This window comes from Scylla paramamosain, chromosome 32, assembly GCF_035594125.1.
Source record: "Scylla paramamosain isolate STU-SP2022 chromosome 32, ASM3559412v1, whole genome shotgun sequence".
Classification (NCBI taxonomy): domain Eukaryota; kingdom Metazoa; phylum Arthropoda; class Malacostraca; order Decapoda; family Portunidae; genus Scylla; species Scylla paramamosain.
The window spans coordinates 492,756-515,059 of NC_087182.1; the positions used below are offsets into that span (position 1 = coordinate 492,756).

Consider the following 22,304-nt stretch of genomic DNA (forward strand, 5'->3'; position numbering starts at 1 on the left):
GTGTGTAATTTTATGATGAAAGGTTTTTAATGCAGGGACAGTTGTTTATAGGCATTTTTACATTATTTTTAGTGTACAACCATCCAAAAGGCATTTAGCTCAGTGTTACTGCAACAACCACACAGTACTGAATGTAGGGTTTCCTGTTTCATTAGAGATTTCTCTGCAGTGGTGTTTTCAATACAAGGAGTGTTTTCTATAGTTATTTTCTTTATTTTGAGGGCTTGCTATAATATCCTGCACAACTCTAAAAATACATCAAATTAACCTCCCACCAAAGCACAATACAGACACTTCCATTGGCTGTAACATTACTGCTAATACTGCAACATTCTTCCTGAGGGGAACCACACACATTAACAATAATAACACATGTTACAAAAAACTACACCAAACATATTAAGCTCAACATTTTTGTATAATAATTTTTAGAAACATGAATGACCAAAAATGGTTCTAGGATAAAAGAGGAAAAAAATGACAGAACACTACAGCATAACAGTACAAATGGCAGGTGTGTCTCTTTTCTCTTATTCCTTATTTGCAAGGATTAAAGCTGTTACCTTAGAGATCACAAGAAGTGGGACGGTACAGTTTGCTAAGCTGCCGGTACACGTAGGATGGTGCAGTACCTCGACTGAAATAAAAGAGATTTAAATGGTCAGCAGCCATTATTTAAAGCTAAGTGCAAGATAAACAGGGTACAGTAAAATCCCTCTTATCCGGCATCAACGGGACCGCCGACTGATCTGATGGTACTGATCTGATAGTATCTAGCTCCACATGAGACAACAACAGGTTGAGGTTTGAGAAAGGACCATCCAACACTCAACACGAGGAATGTATATCCACCTACACGAAATAAACATGTGGAAAAGGAATGTATCAAAAACTGGAATCAAGAATTTCTGTGAGAATAAAATGGTATGTACTTTTGTGATACCTTCCCTGTTCAATTTGCAACAGTAAATATGTTTCAAATACTGCCCCACTGAAAGAGGTATCAGGATAATGACTAACAAATAAAACTTACTGAAACAGAATAAAACTTTGGTGGTGAGGCAAGAGAGGCTGCACCAACAAAGGTCTCAATGCCTCCGTTGGTCACCACCGTCTCGGTGCCAACGATGACCTTTGATGACCTTGTTGACACGTGACATGATGGGGAACACTGCAGAGTCTTGAATTAATGTTGTCTCAATTCCAGCAGTACATAAAGCTTTTGCCACTGGGTGACCCTGCACAAGTAAAAGATGTATTGAGAACATAAGAACATAATAAAATAAAGGAAGCTGCAAGAAGCCATCACCCCTACATGTGGCAGTCCCTGTGTTATGTATTGTGCACATCAGACACGATGACGTGAAAGAGACGCATAAAACACCTTGCATCATATTTAGGGGCACGTTCGGCAACAATAACGTGGAATTTCCTTTGTGTGGCTGCCTTGGTCAGGAAGGCCAAGACCAGTGGACACATTGCACACGTCACAATGACCTCATCATTGTGAATCTTGCTTACACCTTGGGCAGCTATCAATTCTTGGCTGAAATAAAAGGAATCAATATAATACTGGTAACAAACAATGTCAATGTCCCAAATGTCAGTGTAATCTTTACTCTACCTTTGTTCAACCTCAGCTTTCTGTTCACCAATGGCCTCAAGTACTCTGTCCTGCAGCTCTGGAATAACCTCCGTGCATTTTGGGAGATCTCCACATGCAGGGTGAGTCTACTAGCATGGACTGTGAGAGGCTTGGGTACTCCACACCTTGCTTCTCTCCACGTGGTGTGTTGTGTTCGTCAATTACTATCTGCGTGAAGAAGAAAAATAACTTAAATAAATAAATGAGATACACACACACACACACACACACACACACACGAGGGCAGACAGGCAAAATACGTAGAGAGAGAGAGAGAGAGAGAGAGAGAGAGGCTGTACTTAAGCAATTATATCTTTCCATACCACACACACACACACACACACACGCACACGAACGTTTCCCTAAGGGCTCTCCTTGACACACAGAGAAAGGCTGGTAATTCTCTGTTGATCATTAGCTACAGTATGGAAGCCTCTGTTATACTTGGATATCTCTGTGAAGTATTGTTGTTTTTTAACGTCAAATGGTAAATACTTAATAATGATAAGCTGAGATATAACACAGTATTAAGCCAAGCCTTCAATTCACACAAGTTTTTCAATGATTTCACATTACGCCACACAAGGGACGAGACATTGCAGCGTAAGCCCCGCCAGGACCAGTTTGAATTTAGCGCTTCAATCAGTAACGTCTAGATACTTTGACAATTACAGTTATAATGGCCTGAGATTTATTTTTACACGCTTATAATTCTTTATATTTAATTTTCTATTAGTTTAGTACAATATAAAAGAAGTTGGTGCTTGTTATTGAAAGCTAAAAGTGTTTGGGTGCGTACTGTGCGGAGCAGGCTGGGAGGGATGACACAGTACCAGACGCCAGACACGCCAGACGGAAAGGCATTGTGTTCAAAGGGTGCCATAAACTGCTGCTTTATTTAATGTGGGACGACACAGCACCGGACGTCAACAGCAAGGCACTCTGTTCCAAGGGTGCCATAAACTGCTGCGTTATTTAATGTATTTTCGCAGAACAAGACAGTGACAGGGGCGTGGCTTCCTGGATGTGCTGGTTCAAGCTTGGTGCCTGCCGGGAGGTGCCTACAGGGCCACCAAGGCTAATATTGGTAAGAAACTCGCCCACCACTTGTCCAGCCAGGTAATTTGCACAGTCTGATGTAATAGGCGGTACGTGTCACCCACAACAACACAGGGCTGTCAGGTCAGTGGTTAATCTTACTGTTTATTTATTGTTAAGCCTCGTATTTCATGTTTTTGCACCTCGTTAAGAATATATTGATGTGACTCAGCATTCCACGGTGCCACAAGCGCTCCAAGCCTCCACCACAAAACTCTTACTAATTAACCATGACAGGAATTATAAAGACGTCAAAAAAATACACTTAACTAATGTTATCAGCCGAGGTGGAGGCAGCCTTCCCCATTTGTCCGCCAATATCTGCTTCATTTCTCACTTATTGTAAGCCTAACACGTCACTAAGTGGAGCCACATAACTAGGCTTTCATATCCGCTAGCTAGATATATCTGCCATTGCCTCATTTAGTTACGATGGAAGAATAACAGGCAAAATAGCGGCCGTTCTCTCCACTGACAAGGGCCGCCATGATGCCTGGCTACCTCTGCCAACCTGCTTCAACCTGTGGGTTCCAATATTTTTTTATTTTTTTCTTAACTTCTTTATTCTGCTGGTATAGCATGTTTTTTATGGTTTATAAAAATAATTATTTGCTTTAGAAGTATTTTCGTGGCTTGTGTTGAGTTGTGTTCAATTTTGTGTTGCTTGCCGAAAATGCGGGGTGTTTTTTTAGCAGTATTTTGACAAACTTGATTTTTTATTTCACGTTCTAACTACGTCTTTTGTATTTCTAAAAATTGCTTATGATTTTTAAAATGTTTTTTGGTTCCTGTTGAGAGAAATAAGTGGACTTTAAAAATGGTTTATGGTCCTGTTAAAAGTTGTTATTACAACACTTTTTGTGTTATTGTCTCTCTATTTGAGCTTGTAACTAACTTTTCATTGCTTGAAAAAATTGTTTGTATGTTTTAAAGTGTTTTATCTTGTTGTTGAGTCAAAATAGGTGGACTTTTCAGTGGTTTTTAATCGTATTTAGGTTCAACACTTGGTTTTTACACAATTTCGGTTTTATTTGTTTACTTCTTGTTCCAGGTCACTTTTGATGGTGTAAGATGATAGTTCAGATTTTTTAAAATTTTTTACGTTCCTAAAAATTCAAATGTTGTGGACTTTTCAATGATTTAAATTGTGCCGAATATTTCAACACTTTTTCCATATTTAATTTGGATATTTTTTAAATACTACTCAGGCTAGAGCTGTTTTAATATTGTGGATATTTGTTTAAGTATTTATCAAGTCAGAATATATAAGGCATTCCAGCCTAGCTCCATTTTTTCGAGGGGTCAATTTCGAAATGAAATCCGTTACGGTACGTAAAATTGCCGTGACGTCACGGCCGCCATCATGGACCAGGGACCTTGATCGGCTCCGCTGTCTCCTCGGTAATATTTATCGTATTTTGCAGTGTTTTCCTGGTGTTTCCATGTCTTTCTAGACTCAGACGTGTAGATAAGACTAGAATGAGTAAGAAAATAAGAGAAATAGAGGAGGAAGATGAAGGGAGAAGGAATAGAGGAGGTGGTAAAACAGAAAAATGCTAAGAAAACAATATTTAGCTTAATTTTCCCTGCTGCCCTGTCTGTCTTGGTAGTATTTGTCTTCCCTGACAGTGCTTCCAGTGTATTTGGTGTGTTTAAGAGGTGTTGGAGTGTGTCTGGAGGTGTTTAGGGAGTGTTGCAGTGTGTCTGGAGGTGTTGAAAGGGTGTTGAAGTGTGTGTTTTAGGGATTTGGTGATGTTTGAGTCAATATTTAGCGTTCCTGGTGTGTTTTGGGGTGTCTTAGGCTTGTTTAGGAGTGCTTTAAGTGTGTTTTGGACTGTTTTCAATGTTTTGTGATGTTTCAAGTGTATTTTAGGATGTTATGGACGAGTTTAGGTGTGTTTTGTGTGGATACCGGGGAATTTTGGGTGCGTTTGTGGGTATTTTATGTCAGTCTGGGTGTTTTGGGGTGTTTTAAGTGTGTTTTGGGCCGTTTTCAGTGTTTTGCGATGTTTTAAGTGTGTTTTGGGATGTTGTGGATGAGTTTGAGTGTTTTTTGGGTAGGTACGGTGTGTTTTGGATGCGTTTTAAGTCCATTTGGGTGAGTTTTGGAGTATTTTAAGTGTGTTTGGGGATATTTTGGTGCACTTTCGATGTGTTTAGGGTGTTTTTTGTGCGTTTAAGAGTGTTTAAGGTGTTTTAAGGTGTTTTAGTGTGGTTGGAGTTGCTTTTGAGGTGTTTTGGCTATGTTATAGGCATGTTGCAGATAAGTACTGGGTCTTTGAGGGTAGAAGTGGTGTGCTGGAGGTAAAATAAAAGGTTCTGGAGTGTTTAAGGGGGGACTGTGATAGTAGAAGCGTGTCAGGGGTGTTATAGCGTGTGTTGTGATGTATGAAGCTTCTAGATGCACGTGTGTGGGATGTCTGGGTCTGTACGAGGTGTTGTGGTGTTGGAGTCCTAGCAGGGGAAGGTACTGGAGGTTGTAGTGATGGGTAGAGGGTAAAAACAGAGGTACACTTTAGGTTAGGTAAGGTTAAGTGTTCATTGGTGTTGATTCAGTAATACGATCTTTTTTTCTTTTAAGATACAAATGTAGAGGGACGAAATAGGGAAGCAGGAAGACCACCACCACCACCACCATCACCACCAGCAGTGTGGAAGAAAGTTTAGGCAAGCGAAGAAAGTTGGAAAATTAATAATTAAACGCTTGCTGTCTTTTATTATCTTGAGTATAAAATGGTTATATGACAATCTCTCTCTCTCTCTCTCTCTCTCTCTCTCTCTCTCTCTCTCTCTCTCTCTCTCTCTCTCTCTCTCTCTCTCTCTCTCTCTCTCTCTCTCTCTCTCTCAGCTTTGTATTAGTTACCCGTTGACAGAAGTGACAGCCGCGTTTTCTCTTGTCAGATGTAAACAAAGCGGTAATTTCCTTCTAGCTGGTGATAAAACTCTTTCTCGCTCTTCCTCACTCTCCCACGTCACGGAAGCAGTGTGTGTGTGTGTGTGTGTGTGTGTGTGTGTGTGTGAAGAAGAAAATGTTATATTATATCTACGTGTTTAAAAGTTTCCTTCATTTAAGTCCAAAGAGGCTGGCTGGCTGATGCTAAGGAAGGAAGAAAGGGGTGGTGTTTAGGGGTCTGGGATGGAAAGCGAGTGATGTGTTTTGTAGCCTTCAGATAAAAAATATTAACAAAGTTTACACAGTGGGAAAATTTTGGTGGTGAGAGAGAAAATGACTAAAATATTACCTCAAATTTAACCTAACGTGGTGGAGCTTCACACTCCTCAGCTGACCCTAATCAAACCAAGCCTAACCCAAAGAAGCCTACCCTAACTTGTGTCTGGTGCTTCCTCCTCCCAAAGACTGGCTATCTCGTGTCTTAATCCCAAGCTGGCCTAACCAAACTTTACCTAACCTAACCTAAGCAATTCTAACCTAGCCAAACCTTACCTAAGCAAGCCTAACCTAGCCAAGCCTTACCTAACCTAACCTAACCTAGCCAAACCTTACCTAAGCAAGCCTAACCTAGCCAAGCCTTACCTAACCTAACCTAACCTAACCTAACCTAACCTAGCCAAACCTTACCTAAGCAAGCCTAACCTAGCCAAGCCTTACCTAACCTAACCTAACCTAACCTAACCTAACCTAAAGAAACCTATCCAAACCTAACATAACCTAGCCTAACCAAACCTAACCTAACCTACATCCTCTTCCCACGGCCCCACTTAACCAAACCTAATGTAACTTTCAGAGCAACGGCAACCCTCTGATCCGGCAAGCAAGTTGGCGGCAGCGATGGCGGTGGCGGCGGCAGTGGTGGTGAGGTGGACGGCAGGGACAGAGGGGCAGTACAGGCTGCGGACATCAAGGAGAAGGTGAGCAGGGTGTTGTGTTGGTGTGTGTTGGTGTGTGTTGCTAAGCTGAGATGCAATATTTGTCACTCAACACTCGTGCAACACTGCCTCCATGCACAAGTGTGTCGGGAAAATGATTTAAAGTCGTAAAAATGTTCTTGTTTTACTTTATTTATTTATTTATTTATTTTGTTTTATTTTTTGTATATATAGGAGGGACACTGGTCAAAGGGAACTAAGTACAATAAGAAAAAAATACTGAGAAAAAATAAAAGATAAAAAAGACCTCACTTAACCTAACCTAACCTAACATAAGCTAACTTAACGTAACATAACTTAGCCTAACCTCTTTTAACCTAACATAACTTAACCTAACTTAACTTAACCTAACCTAACCTAACTTAACCTAACCTCTTTTAACCTAACCTATTTTAACCTAACCTAACCTAACTTAACTTAACGTAACCTCACTTAACCTCACTTAACCTAACCTAACGTAACTTAACCTAACCTAACCTCACTTAACCTAACCTCACTTAACCTAACATAACCTAACCTCACTTAACCTAACGTAACCTAACCTAACCTAACACCCACAGAGGAACGCACGGACAAGCAAGGTGTTATTCGGCAGTCTGATCCTGGACCTGCTAGGCTTGAAGGTGGTGCTGCCCGTGTCTTCTGCTCTCCTCGACTGTTACTCCAAGCACAACACCAGCGGCTTGTATTCCTCTCAGCTCTCCTGTGTGACTTATTCGCGGCCTCGGCTGTCTACGCACGCACTCTCACTGTGGCTAACATAATATTCTTTGCTGTCTTCTTCCAGGAATCGCTGCCTGAGGTGTGTGTGTGTGTGTGTGTTTGTGTGTGTGTGTGTGTGTGTGTGTGTGTGTGTGTGTGTGTGTGTGTGTGTGTGTGTGTGTGTGTGTGTGTGTGTCTCATTTATTTTTTTTATTATGTATATTTTTTTTGTTTTTGTATAATTTTTGCTTATTTTTTTTTTCCTTTCATTTTTTCTTTCTTTGCTTATTTTGTAATTTGTTTGTATTTCCTTGTGTCTCTGAATGTTGTTAAAGAGAGGTGCATTGTGAGTAAAGCATCATTTTCTCTTTCCTTTCCTCATTTCTTTACTTTTTCCTCTTATTCCTTCCTTTCTGTCATCATTACAAACCCTTTCTCTCATTTTCCTTACCATAAACCATCAAAACATCTTAACAATCTCATTTAAATCACTTTTCTTTTCATTATCATCTGTTTGTTTACATTCTCTTGCTTTCTTTCACTTATTAATTCATTACACTCCTGTTTGTGTGTTTAGGAATGTTTTGAGATATTTTGGGGTGTTTTGGAGGTGTTTTGGGGTGTTTTTTCAAGTGTTTTGAGGTAAATTGTCTGTTTTTGGGTATATTTGTCTGTTTTTGTCTGTTTTTTGGGTATTATTGGGGTTTTGGAGGTGTTTTGGGGGTGTTTTTGCATGTGTTTTGAGGTAAATTGTCTTTTTTGGGTATTTTTTGGGTTTTGGAGATGTTTTGGGGGTGATTTTGCAAGTGTTTTGAGGTAAATTGTCTTTTTTGGGTATTATTGGGGTTTTGGAGGTGTTTTTTCAAGTGTTTTGAGGTAAATTGTCTTTTTTTGGGTATTATTGGGGTTTTGGAGGTGTTTTGGGGGTGTTTTTTTCAAGTGTTTTGAGGTAAATTGTCTGTTTTTGGATGTTTAATGGTGTTTTTGGAGTGTTTTGCAAGTTTTTGAGGTAAATAGTGTGTTTTGGGGTGTTTAATGGTGTTTTGAGAGTGTTTTGCAAGTGTTTTGAGGTAAATAGTGTGTTTTGGGGTGTTTAATTTTGTTTTGGGAGTGTTTTGCAAGTGTTTTGAGGTAAATAGTTTGTTTTGGGGTGTTTAATGGTGTCTTGGTGGTGTTTCAGGGTTATATAGGGGTGTTTGGGGGTGATCTAGGGTAAGTAGTGTTATCAAGGCTGTAGTGGAAGTTACTGTGGGTTTTCAAAGGGTGTTTCCATGGTGATTCACTTGTATTTTATCCCTTGTACAGTAAAACTCCCTTTCCCTGAGTTGGCAACACTGTTTGTTTACGTTCGCTGTTGTCTCGTCGTGTGTGAGTCAGATTTGTGTCTTGTTCTTCCACTGCAGGGCAGAAGGAGGAGGGACATCGGTGCCAGTTTGACCGAGGCTTGGGAGGTGATCAATCCTAGGGCTCTGTTCTCCGTCAGCTGTGTCAAGGGCCTGGGCAGAGAAGGTGTGTGTGTGTGTGTTTGTATGTTCAGTATTGTGTGTTTGTTCGTGTTTGTAGTATTGTGTGTGTGTGTGTGTGTGTGTGTGTGTGTGTGTACTAGCAAATATTCCCTTATGTTTACTCCTGAAACACAAACACACACACACACACACACACACACACACACACACACACACACACACACACACACCCTGAGTCTGTCCAGAATATCCACCAGGCACCGAGAGGCTCTGGAGAAGTTTGGAAGGGGACTACTGCATCATCCGCGTCTCAGAAACATGCTGCCGCCCGATGCGCCTCGCCCGGTCCGTGCCACCAGACACCACAACAGAATAACGCCCCTGAAGGCGCCGCGCACGGACCGGTACAGACTCAGTGCGATTCCCACCATGGTGCGAGCCATCAATCAATATTATTTCCCTCCTAGATTAGACTTACCTTTAGGATTAATGTTAAGTTTTTCCCCATCCCCTATGTACATTTTCAGTTTGTCAACTGCCTAAATAATAAACCGTTTATTATTATTATTATTATTATTATTATTACCACCTCCTGTTCCTCCTCCTCCTCCTCTCCCTTCATTCATACACACACACACACACACACACACACACACTACCTCCCGTTCCTCCTCCTCCTCCTCTCCCTTCATTCATAAACATCTGTCTTTCTCTCTCTCTGTAGAACGCATGAAATTAATACAATTTAGCCGAGTTTACTTCCTCTACCTGTTCCTGTATTCCAGCCTGGAGTTAACGCTGATCTTCGCGACCCACCACAAGCATAGTTACGACTCGTTGGCGCAGGACCGCAAGTTTTCCTTCCTGGGCCTGGTCATGGCAGTTACACAGAGAGGGTTTATGCGAAGTGTTAAGACTGGAACTGAAAAAGCAACTGCCAATTAGGTATGGTGTGTTCTGGGGTTTGTGTGTGTGTGTGTGTGTGTGTGTGTGTGTGTGTTGGAGAGGGTTTGTGTGTGTGTGTGGCCGGGAAAGGGTTGCCTGTGTGTGTGTTTTCAAGGGTGTTTTCATGGTTCGAGTTTAACAGGGTGTAGTGGAAGTTACTGAGGTTTTCAAGGGTGTTTTTCATGGTTCTTGTTTAACAGGGTGTAGTGGAAGTTACTGGGGTTTTCAAGGGTGTTTTCATGGTTTTTGTTTAACAGGGTGTAGTGGAAGTTACTAGGATTTTCAAGGGTGTTTTCATGGTTCTAGTCTAACAGGCTGTAGTGCAAGTTACTGGGGTTTTCAAGGATGTTTTCATGGTTCTAGTTTAATGGGCTGTAGTGGAAGTTACTGAGTTTTACAAAGTATATTTTCAAATCTATATTTTTACTGTGTAGAATTACAATATAAAACAACAGGATTTATCAGTAACAGTTTAAGTAACAATTAGTTTAAGATCATATTATTTTCTTTTCCTTGCATTTAATCATTGTATGCCTGTATCTAATTCATGTTGGTTTCACAGGCACACACCTACATTGTGATGCAGCTCCTTGGAGGTGGAGAGCTGGCTGCCTCAGAGGATCAGGAAACACGAGAGGTTCACAGAGGCTCGCCTCGGGCTTCGGTCGTCGTGAGGAACCTGGTGTCAGCAGTTCACTACGTGCACAGGAAAAGCATCAGTGTTCACGGAGACCTAAAGCCAGACAGGGGTGAAAAGGGTTGGTGTTGAGGATAGACAGAAAAGAAAAGAAAGGAAAGGTAAAAAAAGGAAGTTTTTTTGCATTGATTTTCCATCTGCTTATTTTAAAGAATTTATTGCATGGAATATTATTGATCTCCATCATTTGTATGGCCTTTATAATAAAAAGTATGAATTTATTCCATTCAGATATTATCCTTCTCCGAGGCCATTCTAATCTAAACATCTTTTCACGGAATCTCTTGTTCAAGGATTCTTCTGAAGATTCAGTTATTAAGATTGTGGATTTTGGGTTTGCACATTTGATGCCTGACAAGGAAAAGGATGGCAGCACGAAGACACCGTGCTTCACTGTTCACTATGCAGCGCCAGAAGTGTTGCTGCAAGCTGTGCAGAAGGGAGCAAATGGTACCACTTGAACATTCATGCACTGGTTGAGTATCTTGTGTGTAATTTTATGATGAAAGGTTTTTAATGCAGGGACAGTTGTTTATAGGCATTTTTACATTATTTTTAGTGTCTAAACATCTTTTCACGGAATCTCTTGTTCAAGGATTCTTCTGAAGATTCAGTTATTAAGATTGTGGATTTTGGGTTTGCACATTTGATGCCTGACAAGGAAAAGGATGGCAGCACGAAGACACCGTGCTTCACTGTTCACTATGCAGCGCCAGAAGTGTTGCTGCAAGCTGTGCAGAAGGGAGCAAATGGTACCGCTTGAACATTCATGCACTGGTTGAGTATCTTGTGTGTAATTTTATGATGAAAGGTTTTTAATGCAGGGACAGTTGTTTATAGGCATTTTTACATTATTTTTAGTGTACAACCATCCAAAAGGCATTTAGCTCAGTGTTACTGCAACAACCACACAGTACTGAATGTAGGGTTTCCTGTTTCATTAGAGATTTCTCTGCAGTGGTGTTTTCAATACAAGGAGTGTTTTCTATAGTTATTTTCTTTATTTTGAGGGCTTGCTATAATATCCTGCACAACTCTAAAAATACATCAAATTAACCTCCCACCAAAGCACAATACAGACACTTCCATTGGCTGTAACATTACTGCTAATACTGCAACATTCTTCCTGAGGGGAACCACACACATTAACAATAATAACACATGTTACAAAAAACTACACCAAACATATTAAGCTCAACATTTTTGTATAATAATTTTTAGAAACATGAATGACCAAAAATGGTTCTAGGATAAAAGAGGAAAAAAATGACAGAACACTACAGCATAACAGTACAAATGGCAGGTGTGTCTCTTTTCTCTTATTCCTTATTTGCAAGGATTAAAGCTGTTACCTTAGAGATCACAAGAAGTGGGACGGTACAGTTTGCTAAGCTGCCGGTACACGTAGGATGGTGCAGTACCTCGACTGAAATAAAAGAGATTTAAATGGTCAGCAGCCATTATTTAAAGCTAAGTGCAAGATAAACAGGGTACAGTAAAATCCCTCTTATCCGGCATCAACGGGACCGCCGACTGATCTGATGGTACTGATCTGATAGTATCTAGCTCCACATGAGACAACAACAGGTTGAGGTTTGAGAAAGGACCATCCAACACTCAACACGAGGAATGTATATCCACCTACACGAAATAAACATGTGGAAAAGGAATGTATCAAAAACTGGAATCAAGAATTTCTGTGAGAATAAAATGGTATGTACTTTTGTGATACCTTCCCTGTTCAATTTGCAACAGTAAATATGTTTCAAATACTGCCCCACTGAAAGAGGTATCAGGATAATGACTAACAAATAAAACTTACTGAAACAGAATAAAACTTTGGTGGTGAGGCAAGAGAGGCTGCACCAACAAAGGTCTCAATGCCTCCGTTGGTCACCACCGTCTCGGTGCCAACGATGACCTTTGATGACCTTGTTGACACGTGACATGATGGGGAACACTGCAGAGTCTTGAATTAATGTTGTCTCAATTCCAGCAGTACATAAAGCTTTTGCCACTGGGTGACCCTGCACAAGTAAAAGATGTATTGAGAACATAAGAACATAATAAAATAAAGGAAGCTGCAAGAAGCCATCACCCCTACATGTGGCAGTCCCTGTGTTATGTATTGTGCACATCAGACACGATGACGTGAAAGAGACGCATAAAACACCTTGCATCATATTTAGGGGCACGTTCGGCAACAATAACGTGGAATTTCCTTTGTGTGGCTGCCTTGGTCAGGAAGGCCAAGACCAGTGGACACATTGCACACGTCACAATGACCTCATCATTGTGAATCTTGCTTACACCTTGGGCAGCTATCAATTCTTGGCTGAAATAAAAGGAATCAATATAATACTGGTAACAAACAATGTCAATGTCCCAAATGTCAGTGTAATCTTTACTCTACCTTTGTTCAACCTCAGCTTTCTGTTCACCAATGGCCTCAAGTACTCTGTCCTGCAGCTCTGGAATAACCTCCGTGCATTTTGGGAGATCTCCACATGCAGGGTGAGTCTACTAGCATGGACTGTGAGAGGCTTGGGTACTCCACACCTTGCTTCTCTCCACGTGGTGTGTTGTGTTCGTCAATTACTATCTGCGTGAAGAAGAAAAATAACTTAAATAAATAAATGAGATACACACACACACACACACACACACACACACGAGGGCAGACAGGCAAAATACGTAGAGAGAGAGAGAGAGAGAGAGAGAGAGAGAGAGAGAGAGAGAGGCTGTACTTAAGCAATTATATCTTTCCATACCACACACACACACACACGCACACGAACGTTTCCCTAAGGGCTCTCCTTGACACACAGAGAAAGGCTGGTAATTCTCTGTTGATCATTAGCTACAGTATGGAAGCCTCTGTTATACTTGGATATCTCTGTGAAGTATTGTTGTTTTTTAACGTCAAATGGTAAATACTTAATAATGATAAGCTGAGATATAACACAGTATTAAGCCAAGCCTTCAATTCACACAAGTTTTTCAATGATTTCACATTACGCCACACAAGGGACGAGACATTGCAGCGTAAGCCCCGCCAGGACCAGTTTGAATTTAGCGCTTCAATCAGTAACGTCTAGATACTTTGACAATTACAGTTATAATGGCCTGAGATTTATTTTTACACGCTTATAATTCTTTATATTTAATTTTCTATTAGTTTAGTACAATATAAAAGAAGTTGGTGCTTGTTATTGAAAGCTAAAAGTGTTTGGGTGCGTACTGTGCGGAGCAGGCTGGGAGGGATGACACAGTACCAGACGCCAGACACGCCAGACGGAAAGGCATTGTGTTCAAAGGGTGCCATAAACTGCTGCTTTATTTAATGTGGGACGACACAGCACCGGACGTCAACAGCAAGGCACTCTGTTCCAAGGGTGCCATAAACTGCTGCGTTATTTAATGTATTTTCGCAGAACAAGACAGTGACAGGGGCGTGGCTTCCTGGATGTGCTGGTTCAAGCTTGGTGCCTGCCGGGAGGTGCCTACAGGGCCACCAAGGCTAATATTGGTAAGAAACTCGCCCACCACTTGTCCAGCCAGGTAATTTGCACAGTCTGATGTAATAGGCGGTACGTGTCACCCACAACAACACAGGGCTGTCAGGTCAGTGGTTAATCTTACTGTTTATTTATTGTTAAGCCTCGTATTTCATGTTTTTGCACCTCGTTAAGAATATATTGATGTGACTCAGCATTCCACGGTGCCACAAGCGCTCCAAGCCTCCACCACAAAACTCTTACTAATTAACCATGACAGGAATTATAAAGACGTCAAAAAAATACACTTAACTAATGTTATCAGCCGAGGTGGAGGCAGCCTTCCCCATTTGTCCGCCAATATCTGCTTCATTTCTCACTTATTGTAAGCCTAACACGTCACTAAGTGGAGCCACATAACTAGGCTTTCATATCCGCTAGCTAGATATATCTGCCATTGCCTCATTTAGTTACGATGGAAGAATAACAGGCAAAATAGCGGCCGTTCTCTCCACTGACAAGGGCCGCCATGATGCCTGGCTACCTCTGCCAACCTGCTTCAACCTGTGGGTTCCAATATTTTTTTATTTTTTTCTTAACTTCTTTATTCTGCTGGTATAGCATGTTTTTTATGGTTTATAAAAATAATTATTTGCTTTAGAAGTATTTTCGTGGCTTGTGTTGAGTTGTGTTCAATTTTGTGTTGCTTGCCGAAAATGCGGGGTGTTTTTTTAGCAGTATTTTGACAAACTTGATTTTTTATTTCACGTTCTAACTACGTCTTTTGTATTTCTAAAAATTGCTTATGATTTTTAAAATGTTTTTTGGTTCCTGTTGAGAGAAATAAGTGGACTTTAAAAATGGTTTATGGTCCTGTTAAAAGTTGTTATTACAACACTTTTTGTGTTATTGTCTCTCTATTTGAGCTTGTAACTAACTTTTCATTGCTTGAAAAAATTGTTTGTATGTTTTAAAGTGTTTTATCTTGTTGTTGAGTCAAAATAGGTGGACTTTTCAGTGGTTTTTAATCGTATTTAGGTTCAACACTTGGTTTTTACACAATTTCGGTTTTATTTGTTTACTTCTTGTTCCAGGTCACTTTTGATGGTGTAAGATGATAGTTCAGATTTTTTAAAATTTTTTACGTTCCTAAAAATTCAAATGTTGTGGACTTTTCAATGATTTAAATTGTGCCGAATATTTCAACACTTTTTCCATATTTAATTTGGATATTTTTTAAATACTACTCAGGCTAGAGCTGTTTTAATATTGTGGATATTTGTTTAAGTATTTATCAAGTCAGAATATATAAGGCATTCCAGCCTAGCTCCATTTTTTCGAGGGGTCAATTTCGAAATGAAATCCGTTACGGTACGTAAAATTGCCGTGACGTCACGGCCGCCATCATGGACCAGGGACCTTGATCGGCTCCGCTGTCTCCTCGGTAATATTTATCGTATTTTGCAGTGTTTTCCTGGTGTTTCCATGTCTTTCTAGACTCAGACGTGTAGATAAGACTAGAATGAGTAAGAAAATAAGAGAAATAGAGGAGGAAGATGAAGGGAGAAGGAATAGAGGAGGTGGTAAAACAGAAAAATGCTAAGAAAACAATATTTAGCTTAATTTTCCCTGCTGCCCTGTCTGTCTTGGTAGTATTTGTCTTCCCTGACAGTGCTTCCAGTGTATTTGGTGTGTTTAAGAGGTGTTGGAGTGTGTCTGGAGGTGTTTAGGGAGTGTTGCAGTGTGTCTGGAGGTGTTGAAAGGGTGTTGAAGTGTGTGTTTTAGGGATTTGGTGATGTTTGAGTCAATATTTAGCGTTCCTGGTGTGTTTTGGGGTGTCTTAGGCTTGTTTAGGAGTGCTTTAAGTGTGTTTTGGACTGTTTTCAATGTTTTGTGATGTTTCAAGTGTATTTTAGGATGTTATGGACGAGTTTAGGTGTGTTTTGTGTGGATACCGGGGAATTTTGGGTGCGTTTGTGGGTATTTTATGTCAGTCTGGGTGTTTTGGGGTGTTTTAAGTGTGTTTTGGGCCGTTTTCAGTGTTTTGCGATGTTTTAAGTGTGTTTTGGGATGTTGTGGATGAGTTTGAGTGTTTTTTGGGTAGGTACGGTGTGTTTTGGATGCGTTTTAAGTCCATTTGGGTGAGTTTTGGAGTATTTTAAGTGTGTTTGGGGATATTTTGGTGCACTTTCGATGTGTTTAGGGTGTTTTTTGTGCGTTTAAGAGTGTTTAAGGTGTTTTAAGGTGTTTTAGTGTGGTTGGAGTTGCTTTTGAGGTGTTTTGGCTATGTTATAGGCATGTTGCAGATAAGTACTGGGTCTTTGAGGGTAGAAGTGGTGTGCTGGAGGTAAAATAAAAGGTTCTGGAGTGTTTAAGGGGGGACTGTGATAGTAGAAGCGTGTCAGGGGTGTTATAGCGTGTGTTGTGATGTATGAAGCTTCTAGATGCACGTGTGTGGGATGTCTGGGTCTGTACGAGGTGTTGTGGTGTTGGAGTCCTAGCAGGGGAAGGTACTGGAGGTTGTAGTGATGGGTAGAGGGTAAAAACAGAGGTACACTTTAGGTTAGGTAAGGTTAAGTGTTCATTGGTGTTGATTCAGTAATACGATCTTTTTTTCTTTTAAGATACAAATGTAGAGGGACGAAATAGGGAAGCAGGAAGACCACCACCACCACCACCATCACCACCAGCAGTGTGGAAGAAAGTTTAGGCAAGCGAAGAAAGTTGGAAAATTAATAATTAAACGCTTGCTGTCTTTTATTATCTTGAGTATAAAATGGTTATATGACAATCTCTCTCTCTCTCTCTCTCTCTCTCTCTCTCTCTCTCTCTCTCTCTCTCTCTCTCTCTCTCTCTCTCTCTCTCTCTCTCTCTCTCTCTCTCTCAGCTTTGTATTAGTTACCCGTTGACAGAAGTGACAGCCGCGTTTTCTCTTGTCAGATGTAAACAAAGCGGTAATTTCCTTCTAGCTGGTGATAAAACTCTTTCTCGCTCTTCCTCACTCTCCCACGTCACGGAAGCAGTGTGTGTGTGTGTGTGTGTGTGTGTGTGTGTGTGTGTGTGTGTGTGTGTGAAGAAGAAAATGTTATATTATATCTACGTGTTTAAAAGTTTCCTTCATTTAAGTCCAAAGAGGCTGGCTGGCTGATGCTAAGGAAGGAAGAAAGGGGTGGTGTTTAGGGGTCTGGGATGGAAAGCGAGTGATGTGTTTTGTAGCCTTCAGATAAAAAATATTAACAAAGTTTACACAGTGGGAAAATTTTGGTGGTGAGAGAGAAAATGACTAAAATATTACCTCAAATTTAACCTAACGTGGTGGAGCTTCACACTCCTCAGCTGACCCTAATCAAACCAAGCCTAACCCAAAGAAGCCTACCCTAACTTGTGTCTGGTGCTTCCTCCTCCCAAAGACTGGCTATCTCGTGTCTTAATCCCAAGCTGGCCTAACCAAACTTTACCTAACCTAACCTAAGCAATTCTAACCTAGCCAAACCTTACCTAAGCAAGCCTAACCTAGCCAAGCCTTACCTAACCTAACCTAACCTAGCCAAACCTTACCTAAGCAAGCCTAACCTAGCCAAGCCTTACCTAACCTAACCTAACCTAACCTAACCTAACCTAGCCAAACCTTACCTAAGCAAGCCTAACCTAGCCAAGCCTTACCTAACCTAACCTAACCTAACCTAACCTAACCTAAAGAAACCTATCCAAACCTAACATAACCTAGCCTAACCAAACCTAACCTAACCTACATCCTCTTCCCACGGCCCCACTTAACCAAACCTAATGTAACTTTCAGAGCAACGGCAACCCTCTGATCCGGCAAGCAAGTTGGCGGCAGCGATGGCGGTGGCGGCGGCAGTGGTGGTGAGGTGGACGGCAGGGACAGAGGGGCAGTACAGGCTGCGGACATCAAGGAGAAGGTGAGCAGGGTGTTGTGTTGGTGTGTGTTGGTGTGTGTTGCTAAGCTGAGATGCAATATTTGTCACTCAACACTCGTGCAACACTGCCTCCATGCACAAGTGTGTCGGGAAAATGATTTAAAGTCGTAAAAATGTTCTTGTTTTACTTTATTTATTTATTTATTTATTTTGTTTTATTTTTTGTATATATAGGAGGGACACTGGTCAAAGGGAACTAAGTACAATAAGAAAAAAATACTGAGAAAAAATAAAAGATAAAAAAGACCTCACTTAACCTAACCTAACCTAACATAAGCTAACTTAACGTAACATAACTTAGCCTAACCTCTTTTAACCTAACATAACTTAACCTAACTTAACTTAACCTAACCTAACCTAACTTAACCTAACCTCTTTTAACCTAACCTATTTTAACCTAACCTAACCTAACTTAACTTAACGTAACCTCACTTAACCTCACTTAACCTAACCTAACGTAACTTAACCTAACCTAACCTCACTTAACCTAACCTCACTTAACCTAACATAACCTAACCTCACTTAACCTAACGTAACCTAACCTAACCTAACACCCACAGAGGAACGCACGGACAAGCAAGGTGTTATTCGGCAGTCTGATCCTGGACCTGCTAGGCTTGAAGGTGGTGCTGCCCGTGTCTTCTGCTCTCCTCGACTGTTACTCCAAGCACAACACCAGCGGCTTGTATTCCTCTCAGCTCTCCTGTGTGACTTATTCGCGGCCTCGGCTGTCTACGCACGCACTCTCACTGTGGCTAACATAATATTCTTTGCTGTCTTCTTCCAGGAATCGCTGCCTGAGGTGTGTGTGTGTGTGTGTGTGTTTGTGTGTGTGTGTGTGTGTGTGTGTGTGTGTGCGTGTGTGTGTGTGTGTGTGTGTCTCATTTATTTTTTTTATTATGTATATTTTTTTTGTTTTTGTATAATTTTTGCTTATTTTTTTTTTCCTTTCATTTTTTCTTTCTTTGCTTATTTTGTAATTTGTTTGTATTTCCTTGTGTCTCTGAATGTTGTTAAAGAGAGGTGCATTGTGAGTAAAGCATCATTTTCTCTTTCCTTTCCTCATTTCTTTACTTTTTCCTCTTATTCCTTCCTTTCTGTCATCATTACAAACCCTTTCTCTCATTTTCCTTACCATAAACCATCAAAACATCTTAACAATCTCATTTAAATCACTTTTCTTTTCATTATCATCTGTTTGTTTACATTCTCTTGCTTTCTTTCACTTATTAATTCATTACACTCCTGTTTGTGTGTTTAGGAATGTTTTGAGATATTTTGGGGTGTTTTGGAGGTGTTTTGGGGTGTTTTTTCAAGTGTTTTGAGGTAAATTGTCTGTTTTTGGGTATATTTGTCTGTTTTTGTCTGTTTTTTGGGTATTATTGGGGTTTTGGAGGTGTTTTGGGGGTGTTTTTGCATGTGTTTTGAGGTAAATTGTCTTTTTTGGGTATTTTTTGGGTTTTGGAGATGTTTTGGGGGTGATTTTGCAAGTGTTTTGAGGTAAATTGTCTTTTTTGGGTATTATTGGGGTTTTGGAGGTGTTTTTTCAAGTGTTTTGAGGTAAATTGTCTTTTTTTGGGTATTATTGGGGTTTTGGAGGTGTTTTGGGGGTGTTTTTTCAAGTGTTTTGAGGTAAATTGTCTGTTTTTGGATGTTTAATGGTGTTTTTGGAGTGTTTTGCAAGTTTTTGAGGTAAATAGTGTGTTTTGGGGTGTTTAATGGTGTTTTGAGAGTGTTTTGCAAGTGTTTTGAGGTAAATAGTGTGTTTTGGGGTGTTTAATTTTGTTTTGGGAGTGTTTTGCAAGTGTTTTGAGGTAAATAGTTTGTTTTGGGGTGTTTAATGGTGTCTTGGTGGTGTTTCAGGGTTATATAGGGGTGTTTGGGGGTGATCTAGGGTAAGTAGTGTTATCAAGGCTGTAGTGGAAGTTACTGTGGGTTTTCAAAGGGTGTTTCCATGGTGATTCACTTGTATTTTATCCCTTGTACAGTAAAACTCCCTTTCCCTGAGTTGGCAACACTGTTTGTTTACGTTCGCTGTTGTCTCGTCGTGTGTGAGTCAGATTTGTGTCTTGTTCTTCCACTGCAGGGCAGAAGGAGGAGGGACATCGGTGCCAGTTTGACCGAGGCTTGGGAGGTGATCAATCCTAGGGCTCTGTTCTCCGTCAGCTGTGTCAAGGGCCTGGGCAGAGAAGGTGTGTGTGTGTGTGTTTGTATGTTCAGTATTGTGTGTTTGTTCGTGTTTGTAGTATTGTGTGTGTGTGTGTGTGTGTGTGTGTGTGTGTGTGTGTGTGTGTGTGTGTGTGTGTACTAGCAAATATTCCCTTATGTTTACTCCTGAAACACAAACACACACACACACACACACACACACACACACACACACCCTGAGTCTGTCCAGAATATCCACCAGGCACCGAGAGGCTCTGGAGAAGTTTGGAAGGGGACTACTGCATCATCCGCGTCTCAGAAACATGCTGCCGCCCGATGCGCCTCGCCCGGTCCGTGCCACCAGACACCACAACAGAATAACGCCCCTGAAGGCGCCGCGCACGGACCGGTACAGACTCAGTGCGATTCCCACCATGGTGCGAGCCATCAATCAATATTATTTCCCTCCTAGATTAGACTTACCTTTAGGATTAATGTTAAGTTTTTCCCCATCCCCTATGTACATTTTCAGTTTGTCAACTGCCTAAATAATAAACCGTTTATTATTATTATTATTATTATTATTATTACCACCTCCTGTTCCTCCTCCTCCTCCTCTCCCTTCATTCATACACACACACACACACACACACACACACACACACTACCTCCCGTTCCTCCTCCTCCTCCTCTCCCTTCATTCATAAACATCTGTCTTTCTCTCTCTCTGTAGAACGCATGAAATTAATACAATTTAGCCGAGTTTACTTCCTCTACCTGTTCCTGTATTCCAGCCTGGAGTTAACGCTGATCTTCGCGACCCACCACAAGCATAGTTACGACTCGTTGGCGCAGGACCGCAAGTTTTCCTTCCTGGGCCTGGTCATGGCAGTTACACAGAGAGGGTTTATGCGAAGTGTTAAGACTGGAACTGAAAAAGCAACTGCCAATTAGGTATGGTGTGTTCTGGGGTTTGTGTGTGTGTGTGTGTGTGTGTGTGTGTGTGTGTGTGTGTGTGTGTGTGTGTTGGAGAGGGTTTGTGTGTGTGTGTGGCCGGGAAAGGGTTGCCTGTGTGTGTGTTTTCAAGGGTGTTTTCATGGTTCGAGTTTAACAGGGTGTAGTGGAAGTTACTGAGGTTTTCAAGGGTGTTTTTCATGGTTCTTGTTTAACAGGGTGTAGTGGAAGTTACTGGGGTTTTCAAGGGTGTTTTCATGGTTTTTGTTTAACAGGGTGTAGTGGAAGTTACTAGGATTTTCAAGGGTGTTTTCATGGTTCTAGTCTAACAGGCTGTAGTGCAAGTTACTGGGGTTTTCAAGGATGTTTTCATGGTTCTAGTTTAATGGGCTGTAGTGGAAGTTACTGAGTTTTACAAAGTATATTTTCAAATCTATATTTTTACTGTGTAGAATTACAATATAAAACAACAGGATTTATCAGTAACAGTTTAAGTAACAATTAGTTTAAGATCATATTATTTTCTTTTCCTTGCATTTAATCATTGTATGCCTGTATCTAATTCATGTTGGTTTCACAGGCACACACCTACATTGTGATGCAGCTCCTTGGAGGTGGAGAGCTGGCTGCCTCAGAGGATCAGGAAACACGAGAGGTTCACAGAGGCTCGCCTCGGGCTTCGGTCGTCGTGAGGAACCTGGTGTCAGCAGTTCACTACGTGCACAGGAAAAGCATCAGTGTTCACGGAGACCTAAAGCCAGACAGGGGTGAAAAGGGTTGGTGTTGAGGATAGACAGAAAAGAAAAGAAAGGAAAGGTAAAAAAAGGAAGTTTTTTTGCATTGATTTTCCATCTGCTTATTTTAAAGAATTTATTGCATGGAATATTATTGATCTCCATCATTTGTATGGCCTTTATAATAAAAAGTATGAATTTATTCCATTCAGATATTATCCTTCTCCGAGGCCATTCTAATCTAAACATCTTTTCACGGAATCTCTTGTTCAAGGATTCTTCTGAAGATTCAGTTATTAAGATTGTGGATTTTGGGTTTGCACATTTGATGCCTGACAAGGAAAAGGATGGCAGCACGAAGACACCGTGCTTCACTGTTCACTATGCAGCGCCAGAAGTGTTGCTGCAAGCTGTGCAGAAGGGAGCAAATGGTACCACTTGAACATTCATGCACTGGTTGAGTATCTTGTGTGTAATTTTATGATGAAAGGTTTTTAATGCAGGGACAGTTGTTTATAGGCATTTTTACATTATTTTTAGTGTCTAAACATCTTTTCACGGAATCTCTTGTTCAAGGATTCTTCTGAAG

At 40.8% G+C, this 22,304-nt stretch overlaps 4 long non-coding RNA genes across 24 annotated transcripts; 2 read left to right on the forward strand and 2 right to left on the reverse strand.

Annotated features, from left to right (window-relative positions):
- Nucleotides 1-192: 192 nt before the first annotated feature.
- Nucleotides 193-2,582, reverse strand: LOC135088963 (uncharacterized). 2 transcript variants are annotated; one of them, XR_010261336.1, is made up of 5 exons: nt 2,445-2,582; nt 1,625-1,813; nt 1,385-1,546; nt 1,034-1,238; nt 193-637 (listed from the first exon to the last, which is right to left on the reverse strand). It is a non-coding gene; the product is annotated as an uncharacterized LOC135088963 (long non-coding RNA). The 2 variants fall into 2 exon arrangements; XR_010261337.1 differs by having other exon boundaries at nt 1,625-1,809; nt 2,445-2,561.
- On the forward strand, nt 2,439-10,662 carry LOC135088953 (uncharacterized). Of its 10 annotated transcripts, none has more exons than XR_010261280.1 (8): nt 2,460-2,732; nt 5,325-5,410; nt 6,490-6,613; nt 7,192-7,433; nt 8,737-8,842; nt 9,045-9,231; nt 9,585-9,744; nt 10,307-10,662. It is a non-coding gene; the product is annotated as an uncharacterized LOC135088953 (long non-coding RNA). The 10 variants fall into 10 exon arrangements; XR_010261271.1 differs by having other exon boundaries at nt 9,057-9,231; XR_010261273.1 differs by having other exon boundaries at nt 2,467-2,827; nt 9,057-9,231.
- Nucleotides 10,663-11,422: 760 nt separating this feature from the next.
- LOC135088966 (uncharacterized) lies at nt 11,423-13,820 on the reverse strand. 2 transcript variants are annotated; one of them, XR_010261342.1, is made up of 5 exons: nt 13,683-13,820; nt 12,855-13,043; nt 12,615-12,776; nt 12,264-12,468; nt 11,423-11,867 (listed from the first exon to the last, which is right to left on the reverse strand). It is a non-coding gene; the product is annotated as an uncharacterized LOC135088966 (long non-coding RNA). The 2 variants fall into 2 exon arrangements; XR_010261343.1 differs by having other exon boundaries at nt 12,855-13,039; nt 13,683-13,799.
- On the forward strand, nt 13,677-21,917 carry LOC135088954 (uncharacterized). Of its 10 annotated transcripts, none has more exons than XR_010261290.1 (8): nt 13,698-13,970; nt 16,563-16,648; nt 17,738-17,861; nt 18,440-18,681; nt 19,966-20,071; nt 20,278-20,464; nt 20,822-20,981; nt 21,562-21,917. It is a non-coding gene; the product is annotated as an uncharacterized LOC135088954 (long non-coding RNA). The 10 variants fall into 10 exon arrangements; XR_010261281.1 differs by having other exon boundaries at nt 20,290-20,464; XR_010261283.1 differs by having other exon boundaries at nt 13,705-14,065; nt 20,290-20,464.
- The last annotated feature ends 387 nt before the right edge of the window (nt 21,918-22,304 follow it).